Source organism: Chiloscyllium punctatum, chromosome 19 (genome assembly GCF_047496795.1).
Source record: "Chiloscyllium punctatum isolate Juve2018m chromosome 19, sChiPun1.3, whole genome shotgun sequence".
NCBI lineage: Eukaryota > Metazoa > Chordata > Chondrichthyes > Orectolobiformes > Hemiscylliidae > Chiloscyllium > Chiloscyllium punctatum.
This window is the reverse complement of record NC_092757.1, coordinates 71,757,916-71,782,593: the sequence shown is the minus strand read 5'-3', so window position 1 is coordinate 71,782,593 and position 24,678 is coordinate 71,757,916. Positions and strand designations below refer to the sequence as shown.

Here is a 24,678-nt window from a genome sequence, read left to right as displayed (position 1 = left end):
AGAGAAAGAGAGAGGGATCAAGCAGTCAGTCGTCAAACACAACAACAAAACAATAGGACATACAGTTGTCTGAAATCAGTCTGGGTCCTGGGCAGCCATTGGTACCTTTAGAGTCTAAGGCCCTGAAGTCCCATTTCGAGATCATGCTGGGTTAGCAATGCACCATTTGAGAATGTCTGTCAAGGAGTACTCCATCAGTGTAATGACTCAACACATTGTGACATTACTCACTTCCCACTTATGAGGCTGCAAGTACTATTCTGCAGACCATCCCAAAGGAATGAGATGAGACAATCCAGAACTTTTTTTAAAGAGGGAAGTAAATTCCAGTACAGCAGACATTCTTTTCATTGTATAAACTACTGTTCACACCATGTAATTTATGCTTTTTTTTTTCCCATTCACTTCCTATTGGGACCCTGTGGGTGGGCTAGGCATCCTTCTCCTCATATTGACAGTGAAGCTGCTGTGAACTAACAGTTCTTGTGATGAACAAAACCTGCTGTGAACACACCCTAATGTGACAATTCCTGCTTATGTCACAAAACAGCTGTCACAGGGTATGTTGGGGATACAATTCCAATCTTTCTCCCTTGTACTTTGAGATTTCCTGGGAGGAGATTAATTTTAAGTAGTGACAATAAGTGTGGATTAGTCTTCACCTGTTACAATAATGTTTGAACAAGGCTATCAAAAAGAAAGATTAAACAAAAATGGAAAAGGTAAAACTTGCCATTCATCTTTTTGGCATTCATCTTCAGAAATCACTAATATGTCTTAGAGAAGAGTCTGGCATTGAAAATGCACTTTTCACAACAACCAGATGTCTCAAGATGCATTGTATCCAAAAAAAGTGCTGATAAAGTGTAGTCATTGTTGTCAGGTAGGAAGAATGATATCCACATGCACATAACAAACTCCCAGAAACAGCAATGTTATAATGACCAGATAATGTATTATAGTGACGCGATACAGGGGTAAGTATTGACTAGAATACTAGAGACAATTCCCTTGCTCTTCTTCAAAATAATGCCTTGCGATCTTCTCCATCCAGTTCAGAGGGCAGATGGAGCATCAATTTAAAGTTTTATCTGAAAGATGGCAACTCCAACAGTGCAGTTCTCCCTCAGTACTGGGAAGAACTGAAATGTCAGGTTAGATATTCATGCTCAAGTCCCAGAGGTCTCAGCTAGTCCTCATGGACACTACAGTGATATTAGACCTTGAAATGCTTCAAATGACTGCTCTATAACTCAATAAGTAACAGGATTCTTGATAGATGCTTCCTTTAAAAACAAGCTATTACATATTCAAAATTAAAACATTGGAGTGAAGACTTTTCTGGAATCCAATTATATATTGAAGCACAAACATCGCACTGAACTATTTACCTGCATTATCAGAACCCAGGGATGTAATTAACCACAGCATTTTGTAGCTATAGGAAATAATGATTCAATTTTTATAGGAATAGGATTTAAGTCATCTCCAACCATAGTAAATTACACACTGTATTCCACTTACATTTTACTTACATTTCCAATATGTTTTGTTCTTAAATACGGATGGGTGAGCTAATTAAATAAGAGTGCTGTAATGAGCTTGGGGGTCTTCTATTTCAGTTCTACAGCACAATTGAAATGATGGTACCCTTTTACTCAACAGACTCACAAAGATTCAATCATTTATTCAATGAAAAATATATTTTGCAACTGTGGGATTCAGCACTTGTGGGACTGAGGGAAAGCAGTCAGTAGAATGAAATAAATTAAACAAGTAGTAGTGCATGGAATAATAAAATTTCACTTCAGTCTTCACTCGCCTTTAATGAGGAATAAGCAAGAAGACAGACCACAGACTGTAACATTTTTATACCCAGCCTAATGAGCATATTTGACTATACAGCATATTCTTCAATATTTTCTTCAAGATCATTGATTATCATAGTGATAATTTGTTATAAAGGTAAGCTTATGCTTGCATTCATAAATGAGTAACAAGATCTGTATGAAATCTTATTAAATGTTATTAAGTGTCAGTGCTATACCAACAGTTGTTATCATGAAAGATGTTTACTAATTAGCCTTAATGTAATACATCAATTTGCATACATTGGTTAAAAAATACAATATTCAGAGCATGAGTTACAGGGTTCAGTTATCGGGGAAATTAGAAAACCCAAATTAAAGAAGGAGGTAAGAGTGCAGAACTCAGGAGAGGTTATTAGAATCTCCACCATGGACACAAATAGGACACAATATTCAGAAAGGGTTAGCTATCAAACTTCAAGTACACTGGACAAATTAATGACAATGAGAAAAAGGATGGTCAATACAGGACTGAAGGTGTTTTATCTGAATGTCACGCAGTATAAGGAATAAGGTGTATGAGCGGTGGCGCAGATTGAAATTGGCAGGTATGATGTGATGGGCATCGTGGAGACATGGCTACAAGGGGATCAGGATTGGGAGCTGAATATTCAAGGGTATACATCCTATCAAAAAGATAGGCAGGTGGGTAGAGGGGGCGGGGTTGCCTAGTTAGTAAGAAATTAAATTAAATCAACAGTAAGAAATGAAGTAGGGTCAGATGGTGTAGAATCTGTGTGGGTAGAATTGAGGAATAGAAAAGGCAAAAAAATACATAGTTGGGGTTATGTACAGGCCTCCTAATAGTAGTCAGGAGCTGGAGTGCAAGATACACCAGGAGATAGAAAACATGTGTAGGAAAGGCAAACTTATAGAGATCTTGGGGAATTTCAATATGCAGGTGGACTGGAAAAATCAGGTTGGTAATGGATTGCAAGAAAAGGAGATAGTTCTACATTACCATTTTTGTAAAGAAATGCATCATTCATAAAACCATAAGATATAGGAGCAGAAGTAGACCCATCAAGTCCGCACAGTCATTCAATGATATCATGCCTGTTTCATTTGTGGAATGTCTATAAGATGGCTTTTTGGAGCAGCGTGTGGTGGAGCCCACTAGGGAACAGACAGTACTGGATTTAATGTTGTGCAATGACGCAGATTTAATGAGGGAGCTGAAGGTGAAGGAACCCTTGGGAGACAGTGAGCAGAATATGATTGAATTTTACTTTGCAATTTGAGAGGGAGAAGATAAAATCAGAGATAACGGTATTACCGCTGAATAAAGGCAATGGCAGAGGAGGAGCTAAGCAGAATTGACTGGGAGAGGAGCCTAGCGGGAAAGACAGTGGAACAGCAAGAGCAGGAGTTTCTGGAAGTAATTTAGGAGACCCAGTAGAGATTAATCGGTAGGAAAAAGAAGCATGGTACAGGGAGGATGAGGCAACCATGGCTAACTGGTGGAGTCAGGGATAGCATAAGAGCAAAAGAGAAAGTGCATAATGTGGCAAAGGGCAGTGGGAAACCAGAGGATTGGGAAGCTTACAAAGACCAACAGTGGGCAACAGAAAGTAGATAAGGAGGGTGAAGATTAACTATGAGGTAAGCTAGCCAGTAATATAAGGGAAGACTGTAAGAGTTTCTTTAGAAATATAAAGGGCAAACAAAGGGGCAAAAGTGGACATTGGGCCACTAGAATATGATGCTGGAGAGGTAATAGTGGGAACAAGGAAATGCTGAGGAACTGAATAATTACTTTGCATCAGTGGAAGACACAAGTAATATCAAGAGAGTGAGGGGGCAGAGCTGAGTATGGTGGCCATCAACATGGAGAAAGTTCTAGAAAAAAAAAACGGTCTGAAGGTGGATAAATTAACTGGACCAGATGGACTATACTCCAGAGTTTTAAAGGAGATAGCTGAAGAGATAGTAGAGGCATTAGTAGTGATCTTGCAGGAAGTTTTAGAGTTGGAAGGATCCCAGAGGACTGGAAAATTGCTAACGTGACATGCCTGTTTAAAAAGGGAATAAGGCAAATTACAGAAAATTACAGACTGATTAGACTAATCTTCATTGTAGGTAAGATCCTGGAATCCATTGTGAAAGATGAGATTTCTGAATATTTGGAAGTATATGGTAAAATAGGGCAAAATCAGCATGGTTTCATCAAGGGGAGGTCATGTCTGACAAATCTGCTAAAATTCTTTGAGGAAGTAATGAGCAGGTTAGACCAAGGAAAACCAATTGATGTTATCTACCTGGATTTCAAGAAGAGCCAAACAAAACTACAGATGCTGCAATTGAAGGTGGATAACAGGAGGCAGGAAGAACACAACAAGCCAGGCAGCATCAGGTGGTGGAGAAGTCAATGTTTTGGACTTCTAGAAGGCCTTTAACAAGGTGCCGCACATGTTGCGACTGAGCACATGTACACAATCCTTTGTCTGAAACCCTCGGGGCCAGCTGGTTTTTGGAATTCAGAATTTTTCAGATTTTGGAATAAGTGACATTTTCGTGGTGAAACAAAAAAAATCTTACCGAACAGAAGACGCACCTGTGAGTACCAAAGTGCTGAGACATAATTGAGGCTTGCCAGTGCTGGGCCATGCCACCACATCACATCCGAGTGATGTGGGTTGAGTGGGTGTGGAGTTGGGTTAACTGTTTGCACGCCAAACAACTTTGTTATAAAGAAAAAAACTTCACGAAGACACTTCAGATTTTGGAGCTTTTCAGATTTCAGGATTTTGGATAAAGGATTGTTTACTTGTAATATATGGGCCCATGGTGTTAAAGGCAAGGTGCTAGCATGGATAGAAGTTTGGCTGTCTGGCAGAAAGCAAAGAGTGGGGATAAAAAAGATGGCAGCCAGTGACAAGTGGTGTTCTGCAAGGCTCAGTGTTGGGAACTATAACTTTTCACTTTATACATTAACGATCTAGATGAAGGAACTGAGGACATTCTGACTAAGTTTGCAGATGATATAAAGGTAGGTAGAGGGACAGGTAATATTGAGGAGGTGGGAAGGCTGCAGAAGGCTTTGGCCAGGTTAGGAGAGTGGGCAAAGAATTGGCAGATGGAGTACAATGTTGTAAAGTGTGAGGTCATGCACTTTGGAGCATGAACTATTTCCTAAATGGGGAGAAAATTCAGAAGTTTGAAGTGCAAAGAGAGTTGGGAGTTCTAGTCCAGGCCTTGTTGCTCAGACCATTGAGTATAGGAGTTAGGACATCATGTCATGGCTTTATACGACATTGGTAAGACCACCTTTGGAGTACTGTGTGCAGGTTGAGTCAATAGTTAGGAAGGAAAATGCAATTATGGTATTTATTTTGAGAGGACTTGAATATTAAAGTAGGGAAGTACTTCTGAGACTCTCCAAGGCTCTAGTCAGACCACATTTGGAGTATTATGTGCAGTTTTGGGCCCCATATCTCAGAAAGGATGTCCTGGCCCTGGAGCATGTTCAGAGAAGCTTCACGAGAATGGATCCAGGAATGAAAAACTTAACATGTGATGAGCGTTTGAGGATTCTGGGTCCATACTTGATGGTGTTTAGAAGAATGAGGCAGGAACTAATTGTAACATTCAGAACACTGAATGGCCTGAACAGAGTAGATGTTGGGAAGATGTTTCCATTGGTAGGAGAGACTAGGTCCTGAGGGCACAGCTTTAGAGAAAGGGAAGGCCTTTTAGAATGGAGATAAGGAGAAACATCTTCAACCAGAGAGTAGTGAATCTATGGAATTCATTGCCACAAAAGGCTGTGGAGGCCAGGTCATTGAGTATATTTAAGATTGAGATAGACAGGTTGTCAATGGGATCAAGGATTACAGGGCAAAAGTAGGTGAATGGGGTTCAGAAACTTATCAGCCATGATTGACTGGCAGAGCGGACTCAATGGGCTGAATTGTCTAATTTCTGCTCCTATGTCTTATGGCCTTAAAATGTATTTTTGTATCATTAAGATCAAAAGATTGCAAAGAAAGGTTAGGTGATACAGTAATAGGCAATTGGTTAGACGAAAACCAAATTGTCCATACAGTCACATTTATTCAATGTTAGTCCAGCTCACATCTTTTTGCTGTCAAGAAGCACATAGTTATTATTGCTCATCACAAATAATGTTTTCCTTTTCAAGTTGCTGTTGAGTAGTCGGCCTCAGTAACGCCATGTGATATTATTTTACTTTCAGACTATCTATTCATGAGTTCAAGCTGCTATTTTACAGCCGATTTGTGCTATGATGATACGCACAAGCGTAGCCACTGCAAATGAATTGTTTATCTATCCAATTCATTGTCAATAAACTGAGCTTTCAAAGGGAATAAGAAGTGAAGACTTTTGAGAAGCAATTTTCTCTTTTTTCATCAAAATGTTCATTACACAATAGGTCATACAATGAATAATTTACAACCATGGCACAATGTTTTGTTGTTCAGATAATGGTTGAGGTGCCACAGAACATTTTCTTTTCACTGATGAAATGGTTTTCTGGGTGTCTCCTTTTGACTTGTCTTTTTTTTGGCTTCTTTCATTCACTTATGCAAAACTTGCATAAATCATGCTGACTTGTTTTCTGGTAATCTACTGTGGATGGCCACTCCATAAACCTTAAGTGATTGTATCACAATCATGCATCTTCAGTCTGGAGATCACCACTACAAAACCGAGTTGATATTTGCATAATTATGGGAGGTGAAGGGGGTCCAAAAGGAAGACTAGAAACTACTTGGAACTGCCCATTTCCTGAGATTCAAATTTACGGTTTGCTCTATTCCATCATTTTGAACCCCGATAACACTGCTAATTTATACTGATATACAGATAGACATGATTTATCAAATTGGAAAATACAACCATTTAAATTCTAACCTTTTTCAATAAAATATGATTATTTTAAGAGTTTAAAGGAACGCTATCATTTTAATGAATTCTTTGTTCTTGCAGATCATTCTCATCTGGGACATTGTTCAACTAGACTGTAATGCAAATAGAGACTGTGAAACTCTTAATGAGTCCCTGCGGTAGATCCTTCCTGCTTGCAGGTTTCTCGCTGTCCTGTCGAATTGAGCAAGCATTGACAATTAGCTAACCTAAGCCATATTATGTCAAAGGAAAGCTGGTGCATTCGTGTGCAGATGTTCAGTGTGAGCCGAAATCCTTCTGGCGAAAATGCACCAAATATTATTCCGGCTCCATCAATGACTAGTCCCGATCAAACTCTCCTTTAAACCATCCGCTATGAACTGAGCGTTTGATCACTCCTCCCGGATCTTGAATTGACGCCATCGTGAAAAGAAAATGTGGGATGGAAGGTTCATTGTGAGTTTTGCCTCCTGCTAAAAAAAAAACAAATTCACCTTCCCTTGTCTCTGGTTTCCCCTCATCTCTGTCTGATCTCGCCTTTGTCAAACGCCTTCTTGGCGGCGACTATATAAATGCAAGTTGACGTTGTTGTTTAGTCAGTCTGCATCAGTGAGGAGAATGCCTCTCACCACTGTCCCAGTTTAGTGATATGTCTGAAGCGAGGATGACGGCTGGACCGTAGGCTTGTGTTGTGCTAATTGATGCTGTGACCGTACGATAATGAATGAGTCAGTCTGGGATACAAATCCCCGCTTAATGCTTGGAACTGTTCAACTTTTCCACAGAAACTTCAAATACAGCATCTGATCACAGGGTCCTAGAGACCGGCTAGACCATATCGAGAGATCCCCTAATACATTCTACTTGAAAATTTTCCCCTCTCCTTCACAGCCTACTCACTGAATCAACTCTCAACCCTGGTGTTTTATAGATATTTCCACTATCGACAATGCAGATACCAATAATGCACACCCACATTATTGAACCTAATTTTTGCCTGCTTTGAAGTTAGTTTTGTAATCCAACGCAGTTCGGACAGAAATATCGAAGCATCTGACTAAATACATATGTTGCCTGTGAAGTGGACATTATGTGGTTGAATCCTTAAGGACAAACTGTCCAGTTTGTGCAGTGGGAAATTTCTGAAGCTGGTTTCTGTTAAATACGAAATAAATGCGGATTTACTGAGAACCATTTCCTGGCTTTTTGATTTTGGCCAGGCTTCAGAATTGATCCGTAAGTGTATCACGTGAAAACCATCTCTTGACACAGGATGGTTGGGCAATGAAAATTACCTGTAGAAATTAAACTGTGCAGAATCACAGTCAACGTTTACATCATTATGAATCTTGGATGAAATAAGAAGGCGCGAGGAAGAGGAAAAGATCCGGGAGACATATCTCTTCATTGTTTTTTTTTGGAAAATTATAGTTGGGGGTCTAATGAAGGGAGCAGTGTCAGGGTTTTAGGACCCGGAGGATATCTCAGTGAGTGGTCGGAGTGCCACTGCGCATGAACACAATTCCTGAGAATAAAAACTTCAGGGCAGACAGAGGGGGGAGAAAAAAAGAGGAAAACAGTGGGAAGTAGGCACTCAGAGCTCCAGCATCACAAAGTCGAGTCGAGTGAGGGACCGTCCTTAGGATTGAACATTGCGAGGACCAGCTTGTTTGTGGTAAGATTGGAACCAGGGTTGCGTTTCTGGGATTTTTTTTTTGGGGAGGGAGGAGGGTTGGTGTTGGGGGAATATTTGCAGAATTCATAACAAGGAGCGAGCAGAGTGACCGTGGGGAAGGTGAGTTGACAACGTTCCTTTAGTTCAAAGTGAGTTGATTCTGCTGGATTTACTTTGGAAATGTCTGTGACCCTCATGATTGGGGGGGGGGGGGGGGGGGGTACTGCCTGCATCCTTCACCAACGTCCGTCCCTCAAGAATTGCCGGAGAACCCGCACCAAGCAGCACGCCGAGGATGCGAAATCAATTCAGAAATGCGAAAAGCCCGCGGGACACCCGTTTAGCGCAGGGTCTGAGCGGAGAGAGTCGTGCTCTGGGGTGAGGGACAGTTCCTGGTCTGCACACCAGAGGACGCGCGGTTCCCAGGCTCAGTGCTGTTTAACCCTGAGCTGTGAGCCTTCCCAATCCTCAGCCTGACCGTCCAGAAGATAAACAAAATAAAGTAACCCAGCAGCGACACGTTTCAAACCAGTCCGTGATACCTCCTGGGTCAACTGAAAGGTTGGTTCTCCATCCCCCTGCTCCGTCTGTGAGTTTCTCTAAATATTTCTAGAGCCCCCCCCCCCCCCCCCCCCACACACACACACACACCTTGGCCCTAATGGGTTGGAAGTGTCTCTCTCAATCAGCAGTCTCTTCTCAATTCCGAAATGTTGGCGAATGATGCCGTGCTCAGAGCTGTCCCGGTATACCCGGGACCCAGGAGGGGGTTTATGGTGGGGGGTGAGTTGTCAATGTGAAACCGACCTGATATCGCCCGTGGATGGGGAATGAAGGGTTAATGTGTTCGATTTCCAATTCTAACACCGGGAGATAACGCGGGGCTGTTTGGCGTAGCGTGCGGAATATCCCTCTTTCAATTGTGCAATATTTTACAAACAACCTGTTCAGGCATCTCCCAGGCAAGAGGTCGGACCCTTCTGGTTGAGAGATACGGACACTACCTCTGTCCGCTGTCTCACCAAGAGCCCTTTGCCTGTTTAACGTGTGAGTGATCTGGTGGACCCCCCCCCCCCCCCCCCGACTTAATGAGTCGTTTCAACATCCAGGGAGCAGCGCTGATTTTTTTTTGATCAACTCTGGGGATGGGGGAGAGAGAGTGAGAGCAGAATAAAACGTCCCTCTTTTTCCTAAAATGCCGCATTATCTTATCATCGGGTGACGCATTGCTATTTTATAACAAAAAAAAATCACCTCGTCCTGTGGTAAGGCTCGAATTCGGGTTCAAATGAATGTGGAGATTGAGAGAGGGATTTGGGTAAGTGAGTTTCAAACCGTCCTGGGCATTAAAGGGCCACATTTTCAAATTGCAAATATTATTGTGAACAATTGGCGTCAGATCCTCTCTCCCAGGATGGGAGCTGTTTGTGGCGATCGGGGAGCTGGGTCAAATGAGTGCAGGTAAAGATGCAACTTTCCAACTGTTTCACTTTTCTATTTTTTTTTGTCTGTTTTGAGACATTGCGTCCGCTTTATAGAGAAATACAGCGCGTCTGTCAGGGAAGGAGCCGAGAAAAACTCAGCGGATGCCAGTAGAAAGCGGGTCATTTTCTATCGGGGGTTCCCTCTAGGCTGAATATCACTTATCACTCGTTGCCTGAACCTTTTTCTGTTTTAGCGTCGGGGTGGGGAGGGTGAGGGAAAAAAAAACTACCGTTTTCGGTCTGAATAGGCGGCGGCAGCTCAGGACTGGATGTGAACTCTGTCCATATCTTACAGCTGCTGTCCCTAGAAGCATTTCCGAGGCAGGATGAGAGCGACCGACTGACACCAAACTGTGATTTGACTGAGTGGAAATCATTATCCAAAAAAAAACTCTCAGCAAGGTGATTCCAAGTTGGGAAGCCACCTGAGGCAAAACGTCTCCCATTTTGGAGGTGGAAATGTAGCCTTATTTCTGGGGGGGGGGGGGAGGAAAGAACAAGGTGTTTCAGTAGCATTGTTTTTTTTTTTAACCTGAATACCTAGACGAGCGCTTTCTAGTGCTACCGCCTCCCACCCAAACAGTGCCAGAAGCCATTCTGTAGCATTTATTTAAATTCAGACTCAACTGTTGCTTTGCGGTTGGCTTTTGTGTTTCTGTGGTTAGTGGGTTTCCTCATCCAGCTCAGCAGTGAAGACAGTTGATGTGTACTAAGCTTCTGACTGACATTATATTTGTCACAGGAGACCATGCAGAATTGTCGATTCCATCCTGAGCAAATCATTTGGGGGAAGAAGTGTTTATAAAATATTGTATTACTGTGGAAGTTTAAATGTGGGCCGTGGCCACTCCTTTCCTAACAAGTTGAGTGATCTCTCCAGTTGATGGACTGAATGTTTATTGCAGAAATATTCGAATTTTTCTCAGTCCACTGCTACCCTTTATAGATCTAGACGATTCAGGACTTAATAGGAACTCATTCAGGCTTTGCAACTTACATATATTTACATAATTACGTTTATATGCTGATAGCAACAGTGTATTTGAAGAGTCAAATTGTTGACCCAAATAAGGCATTGGCGTAAGTGACTGACAGGTCAGCAAGGGAGTGTCTTAAAAGATGCAATTGCTACTTATTTTTCTTTGTGCTAACAGCATTATACAAAGTAGCAGTTTTCAGCACAATAGATGTGCAGAGACTAAATCCATTGCAAACTCATGGAATTCATTCAGTAGGGATCGCATTGACATCGGTTGGAAACCCAAAATAAATAAGCAAGGAAATTGAAAGGGTTAAAAGCACAAGGAAAGTTTAATTAGTTAAGAGTAAGATGTATTATCACTGAACGTATCAGTGGGACATGATTTATCAGGGAGGTTTGATCATCAGCTTTTTTTTTGTCAGTATAAAATTTAATTGATGTAAAATTTAGTGAAATGAACACTGCTGTATAGTCAGTTAGACCAATGTAGTTACAATACATCACTCATACCTGTTCAAGTTAGAAATGGCAGTTTTGCGTCGAGTAATTTTGATGGAGGCAGCCTAGTGACAGTTCCTGTATTATTGGTATCAGACTTGGCACAAAAAAAAGTTTCATGATTTGCTGAATGACTTGTCTGTGGTTAGTGCCACAGGGCATAAGTGGTAATATAATATCGATGCTGGATCACTTCACAAAGGGTATAATTTGGTGTATTGAGGTATGGAATTAGTTACAATACAAGGAAAGGTGGTGATTAAATAACGAAGGCTGGTGTGACGCTGGTTATTACTGGCAGCAACAGATATTTTCAGATAAATAATACTTTCACATAAAGATACCTCAAACAATATCACAAGCAATGATTATGATAATTTACGTGATTGAAAGATCATTTAAAAAGATTTAAGATATTACTACCCTACCAACCCCCAAACCATACCTCCGGTCACTACATGTTGCAGTACTCTGTTGTTTATTAAGTAGTTTCAGGAGCTCACCACTGAGCAAAGTGCTTCAAAGTAAGGGGAAAACAATGGCTACAAAGCAGGAGAGGGTTAAAGAGAAAATGGCCAAAGACTGAGGATGGAAAGACATATGAAAGTAAAAGATTTTGAGGAGATTAATGAACGTAGACAGGAAGATGATGAGCAATGGGAGAGATATTGGTGGAGACATTCAGTGAGCATTATCTGAAGGAATGGTCGTGAAGGAGGGCCATGGATACAGGGCAAAACCAGGCTCCCGTTAATTGCAATTTATGCTGTTAAAGGCAGAGAAGAAATGGGGAAAGTAGTGGAGGGGAAGAAAAAAGGAAAATGAGACTGAGCAGTTGGAGAAATGTTTATTAAATGTTTCAACCACTATGTTGTTTGTTGCAAGACTTCCCCTTAGCATCATATACGATTTGTATTGAGGGAGTGGAATGACAAGTGGGAACCGTTCAAGTCTTAGACATTACATTTCAAAATAGTTTGTAACATTTAAAATATTTTAAGTTTGATGAATCAGATTTATTCTTGCAAGTTCAATCAAGCATAAAATTAATCTAGAGTTTTGTAGATACCAATAATAGGGTATTACTACAACATGTGTAAAGCTATTATAAGAAAAGATTACTTATCCAACTGAAGGTCATTCTTCCAGTATGTTAAATCTCTCATTGCAACATCCAGTTGTATTCTATCTAGAGTAAAATGCTAAGATGGTTCTGTCTTAGAATATCACCTGCAGCCTTGAATCCTAAATGTCTAATTCAAGATAGAAGATTTTCCAAATCCTTGCCTGTGGTATAGCCTCTGTCATGACTTTTAAAAATTCATTTTCTGGATGTGTGCATCACTGGCAAGGTTGGCATTTTGCCCATCCCAAATTGCCTAAGAGGTGGTAATGGGTCAAGCTGCTGAAACCAATGAAATTAATTTGGTAGAATCTGGTGAACAATGAGGCCACTTTGAAAGATATTTTAAGAGTCAGCCACATTGCTGTGAAAGTGCAGACGCATATCATGGCCACATCAGGTAAGAAGGGCAGGTCTCCTTTACTGAAGCACATTATTGAACCAGTTTACAATAAGCTGACAGATTTGTTGGCATTATCACCAGTTTCAGCCCATTTAATGTTTTTAGACTATTTTTAATTGAGTAAGTGATAATCTAAGTGATTATTGCTTTAGGTCTCTGGATTACAAGTTCACTATACAAACACTAAATTACTGTATTCACTTCCTACAAGGTCATGTTGATGTAACTTTGAGTACACCTCAGGAAATCAATGTGGATGTGGACCCTGTTGCAGGGAATTCTTGGTGGGGAGAGGGGAACCACACTGCATCTTAACACTTTGGTAGCTTTATCACAGTGAACAAGGAAGTGACCATTATTCCCAGACCTCTTCTTTTTTTTTTCTGTGCTAATCCATTTCAGTTGAGAGCTTACTTATGACCCACAGTTTTGAGATAATTTAGCAGTGTTAAATATAATTGGACTGCCCACTACACACTGATTTCAACCATTAACTTGTGTCTGTCTTATATTTGGATGCACTTGAGGCTTCAGAGTAATATTTTAGACCTTTTTTTCAAGCCGATTAGTGATATTTTGTGGTTAACTGTTCTTTTGAAAACATTTTAATTTTTGATCAAATGATTGAGAGATACATTAATTAGAACCCAATCACAATTTGTGATAATATAAGCGATATGACACATCATGCAATTCTCACTAATTAAAATTCCTTTGATAGCTTATGCTTGTAAATGTGTGGAAACGATTTCTTTTTCATAGAATCCCTACAGTGTGGAAACAGGACATTTTAGCCCAACAAGTCCACACTGACTGTCCAAAAAGCATCTCACCCAGACTCTACCAACCCCACCAAACCCCACCCTGTAATCCTGCATTCCCCATGGCTAATCCACCTAATTTACATGTCCCTGGACACCATGGGCAATTTAGCATGGCCAATCCACTGAACCAGCACATCTTTGGACAATGGGAGGAAACACATACAAAGGGAGAATGTGCAAACTCCACACAGACAGTTGCCCCAAGGCTGGAATCCAATCTGGGACTCAGGCAATGGAGCTAACCGCTCAGCCACCGTGTCATGGTTCATAAATTATAATTTGCAATTTTGTCTAAAACTGCTATGGCATCCATTTTGCATATACCTGCTCCTCTAAACAACAGCTATATATGAGAGATTGAACTAAATATTAATACCTGCAGAGCAAAGGGAAATATAAAATAACTAGGTGGTGGAGTGTGAGCTCACAGCTATGACCTATGCACTGACTGCTCCTGATCTCAGTTGGTCTTGTGAAGAAGATAGTAATGAGGGGGAAAGGACTTCCCAGAGGCAGTAAAGTGAAATCAGTGACTGACACCCCTGCTGTAGCTCTTCGAATGTGGACGAGGTCCACATCATGTGTCTCCCTGTCTGTTCAGCTAAGAAATAGCACAAGGTGTTAGGCTGGGAGATTGAGAAGGAGAAAATGACTTGACGTGATAGAAATAAAAATATTTTCTGGATTAGTGGTGCTGGAAGAGCACAGCAGTTCAGGCAGCATCCGAGGAGCAGTAAAATCGACATTTCGGGCAAAAGCCCTTCATCAGGAATAAAGGCAGAGAGCCTGAAGGGTGGAGAGATAAGCTAGAGGAGGGTGGGGGTGGGGAGAGAGTAGCATAGAGAACAATAGGTGAGTCGGGGAGGGGATGAAGGTGATAGGCCAGGGAGGAGGGTGGAGTGGATAGGTGGAAAAAAAAGATAGGCAGGTAGGACAAGTCATGGGGACAGTGCTGAGCTGGAAGTTTGGAACGAGTGAGGTGGGGGAAGGGGAAATGAGGAAACTGTTGAAGTCCACATTGATGCCCTGGGATTGAAGTGTTCTGAGGCAGAAGATGAGGTGTTCTTCCTCCCAGGCGTCTGGCGAGGGAGCGGCGGTGAAGGAGGCCCAGGACCTCAATGTCCTCGGCAGAGTGGGAGGAGGAGTTGAAATGTTGGGCCACAGGGCAGTGTGATTGATTGGTGCGGGTGTCCCGGAGATGTTCCCTAAAGTGCTCTGCTAGGAGGCGCCCAGTCTCCCCAATGTAGAGGAGACCGCATCAGGAGCAACGGATACAATAAATGATATTAGTGGATGTGCAAGTAAAACTTTGGATGTGGAAGGCTCCTTGGGTGGAGGTGTAGGGCCTTGGATGGAGGTGAGGGAGGAGGTGTGGGCGCAGGTTTTGCAATTCCTGCGGTGGCAGGGGAAGGTGCCAGGATGGGAGGGTGGGTGGTAAAGGGGGGAGCGTGGACCTGACCAGGTAGTCATGGAGCGAACGGTCTTTGCGGAAAGGGGTGGGGAGGGAAATAAATCCCTGGTAGTGGGGTCTTTTTTTGGAGGTAGCAGAAATGTCAGCAGATGATTTGGTTTATGCGAAGGGTGGAAGGTGAGCACCAGGGACGTTCTGTCCTTGTTACAGTTGGAGGGGTGGGGTCTGAGGGGGGATGTGGATGAGATGCGTTGGAGGATGTCTTTAACCACGTGGGAAGGGAAATTGCGGTCTCTAAAGAAGGCGGCCATCTGGTGTGTTCTGTGGTGGAACTGCTCCTCCTGGGAGGAGATACGGCGGAGGTGGAGGAATTGGGAATACGGGATGGCATTTTTGCAAGAGATGGGGTGGGAAGAGGTGTAATCCAGGTAGCTATGGGAGTCGGTGGGTTTGTAAAAAAAAGTGTCAAGTCAGTCGTTATTAATGGAGAGGTCCAGGAAGGGGAGCGAGGTGTCAGAGATGGTCCAGGTAAATTTAAGGTCCGGGTGGAATGTGTTGGTGAAGCTGATTGAATTGCTCAATCTCCTCGCGGGAGCACGAGGTGGCGCCAATGCAGTCATCAATGTAGCGGAGGAAGAGGTGGGGAGTGGTGCCGGTGTAATTACAGAAGATCGACTGTTCTACGTAGCCAACAAAGAAACCGGCATAGCTGGGGCCCATATGTGTGCTCATGGCTACCCCTTTGGTCTGGAGGAAGTGGGAGGATTCGAAGGAGAAATTAAGGGGGAGGACCAGTTTGGCCAAACGAATGAGTGTCGGTGGAAGGGTATTAGATTAGATTACTAGATTACTTAGTGTGGAAACAGGCCCTTCGGCCCAACAAGTCCACACCGACCCGCCGAAGCATAACCCACCCATTCCCCTACATTTACCCCTTTACCTAACACTATGGGCAATTTAGCATGGTCAATTCACCTGACCTGCACATCTTTGGACTGTGGGAGGAAACCGGAGCACCCGGAGGAAACCCACGCAGACACGGGGAGAATGTGCAAACTCCACACAGTCAGTCGCCTGAGTCGGGAATTGAACCCAGGTCTCTGGCGCTATTGTTGGGGATGTCGGGAGAGGGGAAAAAATGGAGGGCTTGGAGGCCCTAGCCATGGTGGATGGAGATGTAGAGGGATTGGATATCCATGGCGTTGGGGGCCGGGGAACTGGAAGTCTTGGAGGAGGAGGGCATGGGTGGGGTCTCGAACGTATGTGGTGAGTTCCTGGACTAGGGGGGATAGGACAGTGTCGAGGTAGATAGAGATGAGTTCAGTGGGGCAGGAGCATGCTGAGACAATGGGCCAGCCAGGGTGGTCAGGCTTGTGGATCTTTGGATGGAGGTAGAACCGGGCAGTGCGGGGTTCCCAGACTGGGGAGATCTCCTGAGATGATGAGTTTCTGTATGGTCTGGGAGATGATGGTTTGGTGATGGGGAGGGTGGAGTCATGGTCGAGGGGGCGGTAGAAAGAGGTGTCCTCGAGTTGGCATTTGGCTTCAGCGGTGTAGAGGTCAGTGTGCCAGACTACCACTGCGCCCCCTTTATCTGCTGGCTTGATGGTGAGGTCAGCATTGGAGCAGAGGGATTGGAGGGCTGCGCGTTGAGGGTGAGAAGCTGGAGTGGGGGAGGAGGGTAGATAGGTTGAGGTAGTTAATGTCCCAGCGGCAGTTGGAAATGAAGAGATCGAGGGCAGGTAATAGGCCAGTGTGGGGTGTCCAGGTGGATGCAGTGTGTTGGAGGTGGGCGAAGGGGTCCTTGGAAGGTGGGCAGGAGTCCTGATTGTGAAAGTAAGCTCGGAGGCGGAGGCGACGGAAGAAGTGTTCGACATCACGGCGTGTATTAAATTCATTGACGCGTGGACGGAGGGGGATGAAGGTGAGTCCTTTGCTGAGGAGTGAGGGGGAGGTCTGGAGGGATGATGAAAACTCTGGGAGCCGGGATCTGGTGTGGGTGTGGAGCTGGGAGTGGGGGCGGAGCCGGTAACTAGTGGGTGTGATGGTGGGGGGGAATGGGGGTGGAGTCATGAGCAGGGGCGGTGTTCCCCTCCAGGTTCTGGGGGCCGGGAATGGTGACAGTGGGATCTGTGGGGGGGCGTGTCAGCAGAATGCAGGTGAGTTGTGTTGGTGGGGGCGGAAGTGGTGGCAAACACGGCAGTAGGGGTGGCGGAAGTCACTGAGCGTGTGATATCAGCGATGATGTGGGGGTGGAAGTGATGTCACATGTGGTGCATGAGGAATTGAGGGGTGGAAGTGGCTTTGGGAGTAGCCATGATGGCGGAAGTGACATCATCAATCAGCATGGCGGTGGCAGCTGCACCAGCCGCATGGCTAATGGCGTCCGAGATAAAAATAGTCCACTGGCTACCCAGGACTGATTACATGACCGTAATCTTATTGAATGCTTTATATTATTGTCGTTTGAAGATACTCCCAATGCCCATTCGTTTTTTATATATAATGTAAGCCATGTAAAAGGCTCCTGGAATAGTTTCATTTTATTGTTGTTTCCTTTCATTTATTTTTGCAGTGAACATCATGATAGATGTCAACATTTATCCACTGTCATGAAATTCATGAGTAGCGATATGCATATACTCTGGTAATGATTGTTTGTTTGGCATCGCAGGAAGTTTAAATGTTAAATCACACCAATTTACTGGGGAATAACACAAAATTTAGATTAGTGCTTTTCAGGGTGTTTTAAGTTCAAAAACCTTAAAAAAAACCTAATGAATGAGATCTTAAGATCCTGACTTGATCATGGGTCTTGACTGTTTGGAGAAAACATTCCTGTTATTTCCAGCTCTTGGTGATCTAACATGTTTCTGCTGGGAGATAATGGATTATTTTCATCTCTATATTTTGCAGGAAATCTGGTTGGAATGTACAGCTTGCAATGAGAGAGTGCCTCCCAGGGTGCTTGTGGTTTTTGGGGCTTTTTCTTTTGGTGTAAGAGCTGGGGGTTCTGCATTCTGTGGAATGTATTGCAAAACATAAATGCAACTACGCAGTGCGATTTTGTTTAGTTGGTCAATAAAAGTGTGGCCTGGGGCTTGGCAATCAGATCGCTCAGGAGCCAGCTATTGACCTGCTCTTCATTATAGCAGCTTTTTGTGGTTTAGCAATAAATCTGTGAATGCAAATGTGCCTAAAGCAATACAAGTTATAAATAAAAAGAGATAGCATTCCCACATGAAATACTACCTGCATCTTTTAATATAATAGGCAGCGATCAATGCAACTCATATATTTTACTTTTCCATTAAGTGTAGTCCAAACCTTGCTTGAAGCAGCTGTTGTTGAGCTAATGTGTTAACAAATGGAATATTTTTGACACTGTGTACAATCAATATATGTTTTAAGATGACAAAAACATATCAAAGAAAGTTTATTTTCCACATGCAGTTATTCATAATATTGAAGTCAAATATTCCTTGTATAAATTAACTTTGCATAATTCATTGCATAGCTTTGTGCATAAATGTAGGAGATTTGCTGTAAACACTGACATTAGATTAGTATTTCTACTGATTTAAATGTTGTTTAAAATTGCTATTAATCTAAATTACAATGCTTTAAAACACTTTATGGTAAGTCAAAAAATGACAGAACTGAGCACTGAGATGTTTCATTAATTATTTCTATCATAAATCCAGGCGTCTCAAAAAATTGTACTTTTTTAAAGTCATTTATAGAAAATTTTTGCTAAAATAAAAATTGTGCCTCTGCTTCCACCTCTGTTTATAAATAAAGTGTGCGGAAAGACAAGCTTGTAGCAAAAAAGGTTAAATTCAATACTATTTCCTTCCCCTGTTAAGCTTAGTGATAATGCATAAAACGTTTAAGATGTTTGAGCTCCTGTCTTTAGGCAGTGGTTTGTTAATATTCAGTGTTGACCTTTTTATAAGTTTAAATGATAGAGAATGTCTGCTTGGATAAGGATTATATATCTATGCATTTATTATGTGGGTCAAAAGTTTGTGTGAATATGAAGTAGAATTGTTACATTGAAATTCCACTTTGAATCAGACCTTTGGTTGGATTACATAGACATTGCCTTGAATCTGATAGTTAAACACAGATCTTCGTGTTTTTTTTTAGAAAAATGTATTATTGACACTTCTATGTAAAAACGCTTCTCGTGCCAATAGTCAGATTTTGAATGGTAGTGAAGTGCACTATTTCTTAACTCAGAAAAAACTTTTATTTACTGTATCTCAATTGGGATGCCTTTGAGATTTTCTCTTCATGGAAAAGATGTGACATAATAATAAATTCTTAATAAAGAGTTTGTACTTTGGGTGGCAATCAGTTCAAAACGTGCAAAGGTAAGATGCTGCACAGTGTATAAGAATTTAGATTAAAAATCATAGGATAACTGGAAGGAACAGGAGTTGTTTTGCAGGCAGCCCTACCTTATTGACTTTTGACTTCAGAGTTATTAGACAAAACAGCTGTGTGCAGTAGGTTAGGATTTAAGGAAAAGATTGAGGATATGGGACTGATTGCATTCTCTTCGAAACAGCCATTGTAGAATTCATAGGTGAATTATCCCCTTTGTGTTCAACCATTTGAAGGTTGATGTGTTCAAGAGGATTCAAAATTGACAACATTTGAGCACTGTGCAGCGATGAGGAATTTACACCATCTTAAAGAAGCGCAGTTTACAATGTGGAAAGTGAAACTTGCCAGGGTTACTGTTTGTCAATATGTGGTTTTCTCCACGTCAATAGCTACTTTTTATTCATTCGTGCCATGTTTGTTTTTGGCTGGACCAGCATTTACTGCCCATCCCTGAATACCCTTGAAGGTGATGATGAGCTTGCATCACTCTAATCCATGTGGTGTAGGGGTACCTGCTGTGTTATTAGGGAGGCAGTTCCAGTGACCACAAAGGAACAATTTGATATTTCAAAATCAGGACAGTATGTAGCTTGGGGGATCTTGCATGTGAGTGGTGTCCAAATGTATACGCTGCCCTTGTACTTTAGCATTGCTGTCACAGGAACCATTGTGTGTTGATGCAGGCATCATGTAGACAGTAAACGCTGCTGTCATTGTGCGTCAGTGGAGAGAATGAATGTTGAAAGTAATAGACAAGCAAGTGGGCTGCTTTGTCCTTTTATGCCGTTAGCCTTCTCAAGACTTATCCAGATAATTGGGGAAATGTTCCATCACTGTCCTGACACATGAAATGGTGGAAAGGCTTTGAGGAATTAGGAGGTTAGTTACTGGAGAACTCCTAGCCTCTGACCTGCTCTTGCAACCACATTTTAATGGCTAGTTCACTTCAGACTGGTCAATGGCAATCCCCAGAATGTTGATAGTGGGTGATTTCAGTGATAATTACATTGAATACCTTGAAGCAATGACTTGGTTCTTTGATAATTTTCCTCTGATTTGTGTGGTGCAAGTGCGATTTGTCCACTCAGTGCAAATCTGAATGTTTTGCTGCATTTGGATAGTTGCTTCAATACCTGTGGAGTTGTGAATGGTGTTGAACATTGTGCAGTCATCAGCAAACCTCAACATCCCTGACCTTTTTTATGATGGAGGAAATTTCATTGAAGCAGCTAAGGATGAGTGGGCCGAGGACACTATCCTGAGGGAAGATGAAGTGATGCCCTGTGGCTGACCAACTTGCAACAATCACCTTCCTTTGAGCAATGTGTGACTCCACATAGTGGAGAGGTTTCTCCTGGATTCCCATTGACTCAACTTTTCTGTTTTGCTAAAGGTCTTTTGAAGTCACACTTGGATAAATGCTGCCCTTATGTCAAGGGCAGTCACCCTCTGCTACTACTTATTTCTGATTTTCAAAATCTTGATGCAATGGCACCTCTAAAATCTATATAGCATGATCTGTAATCATTTGCCCGTTTGTTGACAGAAGTTGGGAAGATTAATTAGAGGCCATAAAATATCACAATCTTGAAACCTGGAAATGGTCCACTAAGCTTTGTTATTCACAGTTGCATGCTCACACACTATACACTTGCTTTCTTGTTAAAGAGGCATCCTAAACGGCCACTTAAAGGATTGTGGATTGTATTCGCAACATGTGTTGGTGTCCTTAACCTGCTTTTTAACTGGAGACCCAAGTCTGAGCTACTTGAAGTAGAATAAAACTTTATTTTAAGGCATTGAACCTATTTAAGCTTTCGTTGTACTTTTTCTGCTAGCTTTTTTTAATTAATAAGTTAACTATTTATTTTACGGAAGATGGCAAACTCCAGTCAAGTTAGCCTGTATCACTTTGCTCTTTGACATCCGTACAATTTAAAATCAAAACCGAAATAAAGAACTTGTCAGTTATGACACATCTTTAATAATTCTGCTCTCCCATTTTGTTTAAGCCTTTGAGTAAGAAGTGTTGCATCTATCCAGTTGTGCACTGTGCAAACTTCAAAAGGAAAAATAAGTGTAGCAAACTCTGATACAAACCAAAGCTTTTGACTTCTGATTTTCACACACTAATTCATTGGGTTTGGAAGGGGTGAGGGGGTGTGCCGTTGTTCACAATGAAATCAAGGGATGACAGCAGATGACTGGGCATTTTAACCTGCATTTGACCAACCGAATGATGTGGGAAGAAGTCCTAAGGATGTTCTGTAACTTGAATCAGAGCATAATACCAATGTTTTTGGCCGAGTAACCTTGAGGTTGAACTAACAATCCTGAATGTGCAAGTTCACATCCCACCATTGTGGTTTGAATTCTAATTCCGTGTTTGTTTTTTTTAAAATAGTTTGGAAATAAAAGGCCAGTATTGTAAAAATGTGACAGTTTTATATGTCCAACTAATTCACAAATCAGTACTTGTGGAGTCTGGCCAGTATATGTCTACAGTTCCAAGTTGACCCTTAACTGCCCTTTTAAATCATTTCAGGCAGAGCAACTATAGACTTGCACCAAAGCTTAAGTTTTTAATTTGGTGTCCTGTTCGATATGACTTCATGGGCTGAAGGGCATATTCCTGTGCTGTACTGTTCTATGTTCTAAACTGAGGTCTTTCAGGTTTTACACATCCCGAGAATACATTTTAGAAATATATATCAAATTACTAGTATAGAGATGGATATATAGTAGTGTTTCTTTTCAGTGAACTTTGTTAAACATATGGGTGAAACAAGTTCAATTCTTAGTCAAAAATATTGATATGTAATATAAAGTAGCATGCTAGCTTCCATTGGTTCCTGCCACAGTTATAGTAGAATAAAATCTCGATTGAACTGTAAGGTGGGAGATTTAATACATGAGCTGGACTATTCGGGGGAAAAGCTTTTATGTAGGTAGTCAGCACTGTATGATAAAATTAATAGAAAGGAAATCTTTTGGACAATGTAAACTCTCCAACAATTGTAGGGTTGCTCAAGCCACCTGATATGCAGCATGTATTCAGTGATTTGTCAGTGTCCATTCCCACAGACCATGTACCAATGAGATGTGCTTCATTTAATGAAAGAACAAAGCCCAAATGATAGAGTTCAAGTGCTAATAATGTTCCATCTGCTGCCTTATCAGAATATGGAGGTGAGTTGTCTTTGTTTGTCCATTGTTGTTGTGTGTGTTTTCCTTCCCAGCAGTACAATTATCATCTGCATTTCCAGGAATCAGCAGGCCATATGTGAACACATCTTGAGTCCATTAGTGTTCAGGATGAATTGCCCCAAAGTGCAGTACAAACTTTGAAGATTGAGCACAGTAGGATCTGCTGAAAGATCAGAAGATAGTTTGAGGTTTGGATCATTAGTTGACAGTTTTATGGAGTTAAGTGGGCTTAACTTAGAAACAAAATACTTTCATGATTAATTACTTGGTCAAAATTCTGGAGATCCTTCACTAACAACACAGTGGATATACTTACATCACATAACTTCAAAAAGTTTGCATAATCCATCCTCAAGTGATTGTGCCAAGTCCACACAGACATTCTCCCTGTGCCTTCGTGAGGTTTCTCTGGGTGCTTTGGTTTCCTCCCACAGTCCAAATATGAGCGGTTAGGTGGTAAATAGCCCATAGTCTCCAGGGATGTGCAGGCTAGATGGATTAGCAATAGGAAATACAGGGGGTAGGTTTGGTTGGGATGCTCTTTTGGAGGGGTGATGTGGACTTGCTGGGCTGAATGGCCTGCTTCCACATGGTATGGATTCTATGAAAGATGCCCAACAGAACCTTCTCAAGGGCAATTAGGAATGGAAAGTAAATGATGGACTTGTATCCCACATTTCCAGAATGAAGAATAAGAGAAAACATACAGTGTACCTTCCGAGCTGCTGCCATGGAGTAGTCTTTGGGATATCTGTACCTGATGCAATAATGCTTATGTTACTCCCATATCAAAAACACCAGCTGTGGATAAAAGATTCAGCAGACATTTGTTACAACTCCTGGTATATGCAAAAATGATGCAGTGTCTGGGCTAATCTTAAACTATTGTAAAGTGGCACACTTCAATCAACATGTAATGTGTCGTATGGCCTCAGTGAAGATGGAATCTGAGACCTTTATACCTGCAGGTGACATGCTGTGATAGAATAATGGTATCACAAACACATCTCCTTTTAAAAGTATGCTGCATACTAACTGGGACATAACAACAAACAAACTCCATTTTGGATTAATAACTAGGTTGTCTGTTTTGTAATCTGGGCATGAAGCGCAAAACAACAGCAGTGATGACAGCAATGCTGACTGTATTAACATAGGTCGTTAATATCAGTCAGAGCATTACACACTGCTAAAATGAGACCAAAATAATTAAGGATTATTGCTAGTTGACGTCAACTCAATGCTTAAAGAAAGTAATCAGGAAGTGATTCAACCTGTCATTGAGTTTCATGTTCCATGTATGTATAGATTATTGGATCTTAAATAGGGGATGGGCAGGGACACAGAATTGGTTGAGTGACAGTGATACGTCTGAGCAAGCATGTGGTTCAGAGCCCTCCTACATTGATTGGCTTGGAAAGCAAAAATATCGAGTGGAAGCTAGTACCACTAGCATATACTGTTCTATGGTATGAAGTCTGAAGGATGTTGTATCATAACAAGTGGTTTTTCTGAAAAAAACAGAACATATCATTTAACTCAGCAGTAAATCATTCCTGCTATTCTCTGTGAGACCCATATTTAAAAATAGAACATGAGAATACGGTGAAGTACAGGATTAAGTTTTAAAATGTAGGCTTAAAATGCATTAAGAATCTTAGTGTTTGGTGTCTACAGCAAAATAAACTTAGAAATTAAGCAAATTCAATGTCTTAGTTCATGATCCTCTTGGTGTGCAGACAAAATGTAATGGTATTTCATTTTAAAAATAGCAATGTCCATTGCTTTGCATTTAGGGAACATTCACCTGTTGTAGGGAAAAGCAAAGGGAGGCATCAGAGAAACCTTTGTGGAATTTTCCTCCCTTTAGATTACTCAGGAGGAGAGGTGCCTGGAGCAGAGCATGCTAGCGTTCACATTGACACTGAATACAGCAAGAATC

The 24,678-nt window shown here is 41.8% G+C and overlaps 1 protein-coding gene across 8 annotated transcripts in view; it reads left to right on the top strand.

Annotated features, from left to right (window-relative positions):
- The first annotated feature begins 8,249 nt into the window (after positions 1–8,249).
- LOC140491464 (sialate:O-sulfotransferase 1-like) overlaps positions 8,250–24,678 on the top strand; it is a 163,733-nt gene continuing 147,304 nt past the window's right edge. For 5 of the 8 annotated variants that reach the window (XM_072589646.1, XM_072589649.1, XM_072589648.1 and 2 more), the window contains exon 1: positions 8,250–8,412. The gene's annotated coding sequence lies outside the window, so the exon portion shown is untranslated. Of the gene's footprint in view, positions 8,413–9,558; positions 9,731–9,792; positions 9,874–24,678 lie in introns of those variants that run through there. The other 3 variants (XM_072589650.1, XM_072589652.1, XM_072589653.1) reach the window with 2 other exon arrangements.